The following is a 10,184-nucleotide window of genomic DNA, read 5'->3' as shown; positions in this document are numbered from 1 at the left end:
CTAAGGAAAGATTTGCAGGTGTTTGTAAATTTCTAACTCCAGGTCAGACGAAAGCAACATGGATTGACTGTCTTTCTGTATTTTTTGACACTTTCGACATTTTAGTGATGTCTGAAGTGCGACATCTGAAATGTGACACTCAAAATTGTTATACATAGAGATAGATAATAGTGTTGATACTGTCATTTGTAGATCAGAGTTCTCTCACTTTTGATACATCTGGTTTGAAAATGACATTATAAACGCCTTGGACTATGAAAAGAAGCAGATTCTCCAACTCATTGATTTATTGGCAGTGTTTATGCTGGCTGTGGAAATGGGTGATCGAGGATAAATTTAGTGATACAGTCTGACTGTCCCTGAACTGTAAAACCGCTTTCATCCTGAAAACATAAGTACGTGCCACATTGACCTCATACATACTTGCATTGACCTCATACATACTTGCATTTTTGCACTCTGATAAATCTTCCTTTTATTTTCTTGTTGTTAATTAATATATGTTAAGACACCATTTTAATAATGTATCTTTGATATTCCTGCAATATCTTAATTTCATGTGAGGCACAAATCACTTGTATTGAGACACACACTGCTCTGGATTAGGATAGTATCTAATGACCACTTTCTAGCAGAGATCAGTGAATGGTAATGAGTGTAACCCTGAGTTTTCTCTTGGCTGTGGACCATTGTAGCAACTTCATTACTGCTGCTAGGCTGAGATCAGCTAACTCAGCAGAGATAGGGAACAAATCTAGGACCTTTTTAGTCTCTGTATGTGAGCACCAAACCCCACAATGCATTTATTAAGCCCAGAGGGCTTCAAACTGGCATTTACTCACTGCGCTATCAAGGACCATTTGTAAACTTGTTATCCAGGGAAAAAGTCTGCTATTTCATAAACTATATATGCTTACATAAGAAATAGGAGCAGGAGTACGCCATTCAGCCCCTTGAGCCTGCTCCATAATTCAATAAGATCATGGCTGATCTTCTACCTCAACTTCACTTTCCTGCACTATCTCCACATCTCTTTATTCCCTTAATATCTAAAAATCTATTGATCTCTGTCTTGAATATACCCAACGACTGAGCCTCAACAGACCTCTGGGGTAGAGAATTCCAAAGATTCATCATCCTCTGAGTTTCTCCTCATCTCAGTCCTGAATGGCCGACCCCTTATTCTGAGACTGTGAGCCCTGATTCTAAACTCCTCAGCCAGGAGAAACAGCCTCCCTGCATCTACCCTGTCAAGCCCTGTAAGAATTTTGTATGTTTCACTGAGATCACCTCTCATTCTTCTAAACGCGAGAGAATATAAGAACATAAGAAATAGGAACGAGTAGGCCATACAGCCCCTCGAGCCTGCTCCGCCATTCAATAAGATCATGGCTGATCTGATCATGGACTCAGCTCCACTTCCCTGCCTGTGGCAACTCACTAGGTACAGCCTGCCAACCCAAAAATGACCCGTTTATTCCTACTCTCCGTTTTCTGTCCATTAACCAATCCTCAATCCATGCTAATATATTACCCCCAATCCCATGATCCCTAATTATTTTCAATAACCTCCTGTCTGGCACCTTATCGAATGCCTTTTGAAAATCCAAATTCACCACATCCACTGGTTCCCCCTCATCTATTTTGCTCGTTACAACCTCAAAAAACTATCAACAGATTTGTCAAACATGACTTCCCTTTCATGAATCTGTGTTGACTCTGCCCAATCCTATTATTCTTTTCTCAGTGTCCTGTTACCACGTCCTTAAAAATAAACTTGAGTATTTTACCTACCACTGATATATCAGGCTAATTGGTCTGTAGTTCCCTGTTTTCTCTCTCCCTCCTTTCTTAAAGAGCGGGGTTACATTTGCTATCTTCCAAATCTCGGGAACCATTCTAGAATCTATGGAATTTTGGAAGATGACAACTAATGCATCCACTATCTCTATAGCCACCTCTTTCAAAACCGTAGGATGTAGGCCCATCAGGTCCAGGGGATTTATTGGCTTTCAGTCCCATTAATTTCTCCAGTACTATTTTTTTACTAATACTAATTTCTTTCAGTTCCTCATTCTCGCTAGACCCTTGGTTGTCCACTATTTCTGGGAGATTTTTTGCATCTTCTTCCCTGAAGACAGACATTTGTTTAATTTCTCTACCATTTCCTTATTCCCCATTATAATTTCTCCTGTCTCAGCCTGTAAGGGACCCACATTTACTTTCGCTAATCTTTTCCTTTTTACATATCTATAGGGGCTTTTGCAGTCTGTTTTTATGACTCTCGCTAGATTACTCTCATATTCTATTTTACCTTTCTTTATCAATTTCTTGGTCCTCCTTTGCTGAATTCTGAAATCCTCTCAATCGTCAGGCTTACTGTTTGGTAACATTATAAGCCTCTTCCTTTGATCTAATACTATCTTTAACTTCTCTTATTAGCCACGGTTGGACCAGTTTTCCTGTGGGGTTTTTGTGCCTGAAATGAATGTATATTTGTTGTAAATTATGTATTAATTATTTAAATGCTAGCCATTGCTTGCCGACCGTCATATCTTTTAATGTAGTTTTCCAATCTACCTTAGCTAGCGCGCCCCTCATACCTACGTAGTTTGCTTTATTTAGATTTAAGACCCTAGTTTCTGATTGAACTAAATCACTTTCAAACTTAATATAAAATTCTAGCATATTACGGTCACTCTTCCCTAAGGGCCCCTTTACTACAAGGTTATTCATTAACCCTTTCTCATTGCACAATACGAGATCTAAAATAGCCTGTTCCCTGGTTGGTTCCTCAACATACTGATCTTGAAAACCGTCTGTATACATTCCATGAATCCAGCCTCCACACTATTACTGCCCAGTCTATATACAGATTAAAGTCCCCCATGATTACTGTATTACCCTTGTGACATGCACCTCTAATTTCCTGATTTATACGATGGCCTACATTACCTCTGTTGTTTGGGGGCATATAAACAACTCCAACCAATGTTTTTTGACCCTTGCTGTTTAGAACTCCTCCCAAACTAATTCTACTTCTTGATTTTTGGAGCTAAGATCCTTCCTCTCTACTGTCTTTATCCCATCCTTTATTATCAGGGCTACCCTTCCTCCTTTTCTATTTTGCCTATCTCTTCTAAAAGTTAAGTATCCGGGAATATTTACTTCCCAACCTTGGCCACTTTGCAACCACGTCACCGTAATGGCTTTTGGATCAAAACTATTCATTTCTATTTGCGCTATTAATGCATCTATTCTGTTGCAAATGCTTCGTGCATTCAGATATAGTTCCTTTAGCTTTGAATGCTTTCAATTTTTCCCTGATGTCACCTTAATACCTATTTTTGGTGGCAGGAATAAATCAGCCCTGTTTGTGTATCTTAATTCACATTCAGTGGAAATAAAAGGTTGCACCCATAAATGTAAATATATATATAGTCAGTTGTGGACTGAAAATATAGTTGTGTATTGGGAAATTGTGAAGCTACCAAAGCGCATTCCAGTACCTAGTGGAAAATGTAATATTGTGCCACTTTCAAATTCTCAATTATCTTGCCTTTGGCCCTCCATTCACCACAATATTTTTGCAGAATTTGCTGGAGCAGGGCATCACACAGCGTGCCCAGCTAGTTAGGCTTCTCCCTGCACCCTTCAGCTCAAAATATTTTTGCCCTGTAAGTTACTGGAAGTGCGAGCTGATAACAGGGGCAACAGGGTATCTGGGACCTTGGGGAACAATGGGCCAACTGTGTATCTCCTTAACCAATGAGATGTAAGAATTGAGAAATAAACAACGGAAGGACGAAGAAGGAAGTGTAAATTAGAGTGGGCGAATTCAGTGTCAAATCAGGAATAGAAAGCGAAATAAAGAGAGGGCAATTAAGAGAGAGAGGATTAAAATGAGACAGAAAGGAAAAGTAAGAAAAAAATGCAAACATTTTAAATTTAACATTTTTTAAATCTCCAAAAACACTACCTGAAGGATTGAGACTCCACGCTTTTAATTGTTCACTTTCTAGGCCTGTAAAGTTGATTGACAGTCATTAACAATGACCACATTGTTAAAAGGGTACTTACACTATTAATTACTCGATATAACTTTCTGTGGTGAGTTGAATAAGCAATTAATGTACAAATGCAGTAATTTCATGTTGAGGTTGAGGGTGAGATGCCATTTTTGCGAAACAAACACTGGAGCAGCACAAATCGGCCAGCAATTTGTGGGGAAGCTCTTCCTTGCGATAAGTTGCTGGCCGATTTGCACATAAATGATGACGAGTGTCATTCACACACCGGCATGAAACTTATCCTTAAGGTTTTGATGGAAAGACTGCACCCAATTTGCCACAGCAAGGCCCCACAATCAGCAATGATATAAATGGCCATATCATCAGTTTTTTAGGTGTTAGTTGAGGAATACATTTTGGCAGGACATTGGATGAATCCCCTGTTCTTCTTTGACTAGTGCCATGGGTTCTTTTACGTTCACCTAAGGGGGCGGACGGGGCCTCATCTGATAGACGGAACCTCTTGACAGTGCAACATTCCCTCGGTATAATACAGAAGTGTCAGCCTCAATTATGTGCTCAAGTTTCTGGAGTGGGACTTGAACCACACCTTCTAACTCCTTCTAGTGAGAGTGCTACCACTAAGCCAAGACGGTTGGATGGGACAAAGAAGCCAATGATAGTTTATAACCCTCCAGCATGATCCTGATGCAGTCGGCAGTTTTGCTTGAGGAGAATGAGGCACAATATTGTTGACGTGGTCAAGCCAGATCTGATGATTCATAGCTATATCAGTTGCGCACCACAAATGTTTAAGTTTGTGGCCCTCGTCTTGAGGAAAAGTTACAACAGTGATTATACTTAGAAAGACTTCATTGGCTGTAAAGCACTTTGGGACATCTTGAGGTCATGAAAAGCGCAGTATAAATGCAAGTTATTTTTATTTATTTGGTGCAGAGACTAAGGGAAGCATGCTGGCAATAGAAGCATGGAAATTAAATGATAAACATTTTAAATGAGATACAAGAGGATTAAAGATAGATACACATGAGCAAGGCGATTTGGCTAGTCCTAGCTGTTGCATCTTGAAAATGCTTGCAGTCTCCCAATACACCATCCAACTCTTTCTCTATCCAAGAGAAGGAAAAGGAAATGTAATATCGCAATTTCCTGGGTCTGTTTTTCCAATTTTCTTAATTTCATATCAGTTCCGTATGTCAGCAATAATAATTTCTGAAAGTATGTATGACTCTTCATTTAAAAAAAATATATTTTTTGAGAGGCGGGAAAGAGCTGTATACCATTTGCATTATCGTTATAACGGACAGCAGCAATGAGATTGAAAAGAATGGCTACACATACAGGAGGCCATTCGGTCCGTCGAGCCTCTGCTGGCTCTCTGCAAGAGCACCAGCATAGAATCAGATAATCATAAATGAATGTATGTATTTTGATGTACTTTATGACATTACATTGTTTGAAAATAAAAAAAAATGGTTTCACAAAAACTTATTTTAAGACAGTGTGATTTTAAATTCTTTAATATTGGGAACCAATGGTTTAAGCAATATTTCAGATTGTGCTCACTTAAAATAGTGACCAGAACATCTAAAATTACTTGAAAGCTTTGATGCGTATGCATTAATTTAAGTGTTACACTTTACAGACTTTTCTTGGTGTGAAAGTTTTGTAATGAAAGACTACTAATATATGTAGTATGTCAATCATATGGTCATATTTGTTTTGTAGTTTGATTCAGAATGGTAAAATAGGCAAGGAGAAACTTAAAATTTGGGTAAAATATTGTTGATCAAAGTGTAGAATCCTGATTTTTTTTTAAAGTTCTTAATTGCTGGTAAAAAGGAAATGAAGTTTACAGTTGTAATACTTGCTTGTGTTCATAAATAGCATATAAAACATGACCTTTTGAAAGGAGGCTGAAGCACCTCGATGCAGTTTTATGAGCTGTACGTTACATAGCACAGTGGGGACTGCAGCACATACCTCGTTTTTATTTCAAGGGTTAATTCTTCGTTAACAGCCTGTTTCTAACCCACTGTTTTGACAAGTAGCCTTTTCGGAATTTCTGGATAATCGGATCCCCTTAGCTGCGTGCATTATTCTCCCCCCACAAACATTTTAGACGAGTAGCCATCTCTTGAGGGGTTTTTTTTGTGTGTGTTTCCTTCCCCCTCCCCCAGCCTCTTTCTCTCTGAGCAAGCAGTTGTCTGACTGAGTAATGAGCTATGATATGGTTGGCCAGTTTCCAACAACAGCTGCTTCTCATTGGCTGGTTTCAAGCAATCGTATACAGTGATTGGTTTCATGGCCCTTTTTTTGCTGCATATTTTTACAAGCTCAAGTAAATTTTGGTACAAACACTGAAGCTGGGGGATGCAAGGTTCGTCTCTTCATTTTATTTCTCTTTCTCGAGTGAGTATAGTTAAAAAGGGAGCAGCAGCTTTTTTGGGGCGGGGGCGGGCCTATTTGTTTAGTGATTTGAAGATGGGTGGATTTATTTTATTCTTTGAAAAGCTTTGGGTGGGGTTGCTACAAATCGCTTTTGCTGTGTGGTTCTGCTGTGCCATAAATAAGAGGGTGAAGGGGCCGGGTTGTATTTTGAATAAGCACAGGCCAGGATCCTTGCTTCATATATTTTTTTAAGAGGGGGGTGTCTGTTCGATCTGCAAGTTCAAGCTCATCAGCATACTCTAATCCAACAGCTCGACTTGTATTTCCTCATTGGTGAACACTGCTCCTTTCTCTAGTTTAATCTGTTTTGATGTAATTTTTGAATCTGGAGATTTTTTGTGATGTTACAACAGAATGCTTTACTGTGTATAACTTGGCTGAGTTTGATGCAGTACAAAGACTGTTCAGTAGAAGTTTATATCGAGATTTCACCATCAATGGCAGGTTAATGCGGTAATATTCCCATCCGAACATTTTTTGAGCGGCTGTTTTAACTTAAATTTCAAGGTTAAAGTTTATTTATGTGCAGATGAAATTATGCAGATTGATGTGTATTTCCAGGGTCTGAATTTAAAAAAAATTAAAATCTGAAAGCTTTTTTTCTAAACTAAGTGAGGCTGTTATATATATGCTGTGTTTTTAGTGAAGTTTTTAGTGAAGTATTAATATAGTAATAGACTTCCTGGCCGTCTCAAATGGAAATGTAGCCTGATGTTTGCCAAGTAATCTATCCCATATAGCAGGTATAAGCAAACCTACCACAGGGTTTAAAAAAAATGTTTACTGTTCTGGAGTCACATTGGAAAGCTGTTATGGTTCTGTGTTTATTAAAAAAAATCCAAGTACTGTAGTAATTCAGAGTGAATTTGCATTTGACATTTCCAAAGTGCTCTATATTTGAGGTTGCAGAATGGAATGCAAACATGCAAATTTTTAGTTTTATATTTGTGTCATTTTAAATCTGTGTATATGATTCTCCAGATAAGATGCTTAACATATTCTGGCTGTGCAGTGTTTTAAAAAAACTACGCAATAGTTTATTTTTCGTGCGTGCTTTGACCTTTTGCAATATAAAAGCATAATTGCTGCTTAAATCTGATTCTGCTCATTGTTCCGGCATCAAGTGAGTCTCCTCTTCAGCACAATATCAAGTTTCCTCTGACTGACTGACTTAAAATGTAACACTTTATTTAAAATATATCCATTGCATAAAAAATTGGCAAATAATGTCACGTGTCATGTAGTCTTACTGTAACTGTCACACTTATTTAGAAGGTTTTCTTGGTGATTGTGAAAATTGTGTTGATTTGGATGGTAAGGCAGAAAGGAAATGAAACTGTTTAAATAATGTCCCAAGTTCTTTTCCAGTTGGTGCATAAAACCAAGGGTTTCCATCCAGCTTTGAGCTTGTAGCACTATGTACTTTGACTTCCAAAAAATGCTTGTAAATGACTAAAAATATACTCTGGTATCTTAATAATTTTATATAGAAAAATTCTCAATGTGGCACTATTAGTTTTCTGAAATTATCTGAGTGATGCTTTATACATTCCAGAAAGGATAAACATATGAAGGATTGGATTGCAGGTTTTTAAAGTGTGTGGTAGCCCAGTTGAAGTGTGCCACTGTAACGCCCAAATTAGTATTTACCTACCAGCAGACTCAAATTTTTAGTTGCTTAAATTTGTTTATTATGGTGGCTGCAGTGAATGTGAGCATGTGTGTAAAATATTTTAAAATTAAATATATTTTTTGTGGGGGGGTGTACTTCTGCAACTTTAGTTCAGATTTGGGAAAAAACGTTTCTGTTGCCTAATGGTATATAGTCAATAGATTGTATTTTTAAGATGCGAGTTTGCAGAGGTAGAGTAAATTGCTGACTAAATAAATCTCCTCCATGTGGAAAACCGCACCGATGTTTATAAAAAGCATTTTGGGCTGACAATCAATTTTTTTTACTGTAGTCTTCCAAATTGTATCTCCATACATTTCACCCTCAATAACACAACCCAGCAATTTAATGACTACTGTAATAGCTAAATACTCATTGTGTTATTCATTGTGAATCGTTGGTTTTTAAATAATGTAAACTAGAAATTCAAAATGAGCTTGTTTAAAGTACTTCAAAGTTGAGGTCAACAACAACAATAGCCCCTTTTTTGAACTTAGTGAAATGTCCCGTGGCACTTCACGGGTATTATGAGATTAAAAAATTGACACCGAGTCACATAATTAGAAATTGGCGCAGGTGGCCAAAAGCTTGGTCCAAGAGGTAGGTTTTAAGGAGCGCCTTGAAGGAGGAAATAGAGGTAGAGAGCCAGGAGGGTTGAGGCAGAGTTCCAGAGCTTGGGACCGAGGCAATAGAAGGCACGACCACCGATGGCTGAGTGATTATAATCAGGGATGCTCAAGAGGGCAGAATTAGAGGGGCGCAGACATCTTGTGGGGGGGGGTGCGGGGGGGCTTGTGTGGCTAAAGGAGATTACAGAGATGGGGAGGGGCGAGGCCATGGAAGTATTTGAAAATAAGGATGAGAATTTTGAAATTGAGGCATTGCTTAACTGGAAGTCAATGTAAGTCAGGTGAGCCCTCATCATCATCATCATCATAGACAGTCCCTCAGAATCGAGGAAGACTCGCTTCCACTCCCAAAGTGAGTTCTCCGGTGGCTGAACAGTTCAATATGAGAGCCACAGACCCTGTCACATTCGTCGAGGGGAGGGGTCGGTCGGGCTGGTTTGCCGCACACTCCTTCCGCTGTCTGAGCTTGACCTCTTCACGCTCTTTGCGTTGACACTCGAAGAACTCAACGCTCTCCCAGATGCACTTTCTCCACCTCAGGCAATCTTCAGCCAGGGTCTCCTCGGTGTCAGTGGTGATGTCGCACTTTACCAGGGAGGCTTTGAGGGTGCCCTTGTAATGCTTCCGCTGCCCACCTTAGGCTCGTTTACCATGAAGGAGCTCTGCATAAATCATTTGCTTGGGGAGTCTCATATATGGCACGCCAACTATGTGGCCTACGCAGCGAAGCTGATCGTGTGATCAGTGCTTCAATACTGGGGATATTCGCCTGGACTAGGACATTGATGTTGGTGCACCTGTCCTCCCAGGGAATTTACAGGATCTTGTGGAGACATCGTTGGTGATATATACAGTGAGCACAGGGGTGATGGGTGAGCAGGACTTGGTGCAAGTCAGGAAACGGGCAGCCGAGTTTTGAATCGCCGCTAGTTTACGTAGGGTAGAATGTGGGAGGCCAGCCATTGGAATAGTCAAATCTAGAGGTAACAAAGACATGGATGAGGGCTTCAGCTGCGGATGAGCTGAGGCAAGGGCTGAGATGGGCGATGTTACGGAGATGGAAATAGACGGTCTTAGTTATGCTGCGGATATGTGGCTGATTGCTCATTTCAGGGTCAAATATGACACAAGGGTGTGAACAGTCTGAATCAGTCTCGGGTAGAAGGTGGGGAGTGGGCTGGAGGCAGTGGCTAGGGAACAGAGTTTGTAGCGGGGACTGCAAACAATTGCTTCGGTCTTCCCAATATTCAATTGGAGGAAATTTCTGTTCATCCAGAACTGGGTGTCGGCCAAGCAGTCTGACAATTTTGAGACTGTGTGGTGGGGTCGAGAGAAGTGGTAGTGAGGTAGAGCTGGGTGACATCAGTGTACATGTGGAAACTGACGCTGTGTTTTTAGATG

The 10,184-nt window shown here is 39.7% G+C and overlaps 1 protein-coding gene and 1 long non-coding RNA gene across 5 annotated transcripts in view; one reads left to right on the top strand and one right to left on the bottom strand.

The window, feature by feature from the left end:
• Positions 1–2,442: 2,442 nt before the first annotated feature.
• On the bottom strand, positions 2,443–6,048 carry LOC139230009 (uncharacterized). Its single transcript, XR_011587876.1, has 3 exons — positions 6,015–6,048; positions 3,980–4,024; positions 2,443–2,479 (listed from the first exon to the last, which is right to left on the bottom strand). It is a non-coding gene; the product is annotated as an uncharacterized lncRNA (long non-coding RNA).
• A 316-nt stretch (positions 6,049–6,364) lies between these two features.
• ctbp1 (C-terminal binding protein 1) overlaps positions 6,365–10,184 on the top strand; it is a 228,174-nt gene continuing 224,354 nt past the window's right edge. The window contains exon 1 of one of the 4 annotated variants that reach the window (XM_070866872.1): positions 6,365–6,411. The gene's annotated coding sequence lies outside the window, so the exon portion shown is untranslated. The other 3 variants (XM_070866874.1, XM_070866876.1, XM_070866873.1) reach the window with 3 other exon arrangements.

The sequence above is a fragment of the Pristiophorus japonicus genome, chromosome 2 (assembly GCF_044704955.1).
Source record: "Pristiophorus japonicus isolate sPriJap1 chromosome 2, sPriJap1.hap1, whole genome shotgun sequence".
Classification (NCBI taxonomy): Eukaryota; Metazoa; Chordata; class Chondrichthyes; family Pristiophoridae; genus Pristiophorus; species Pristiophorus japonicus.
This window is presented reverse-complemented; position numbering and strand designations above follow the sequence as displayed.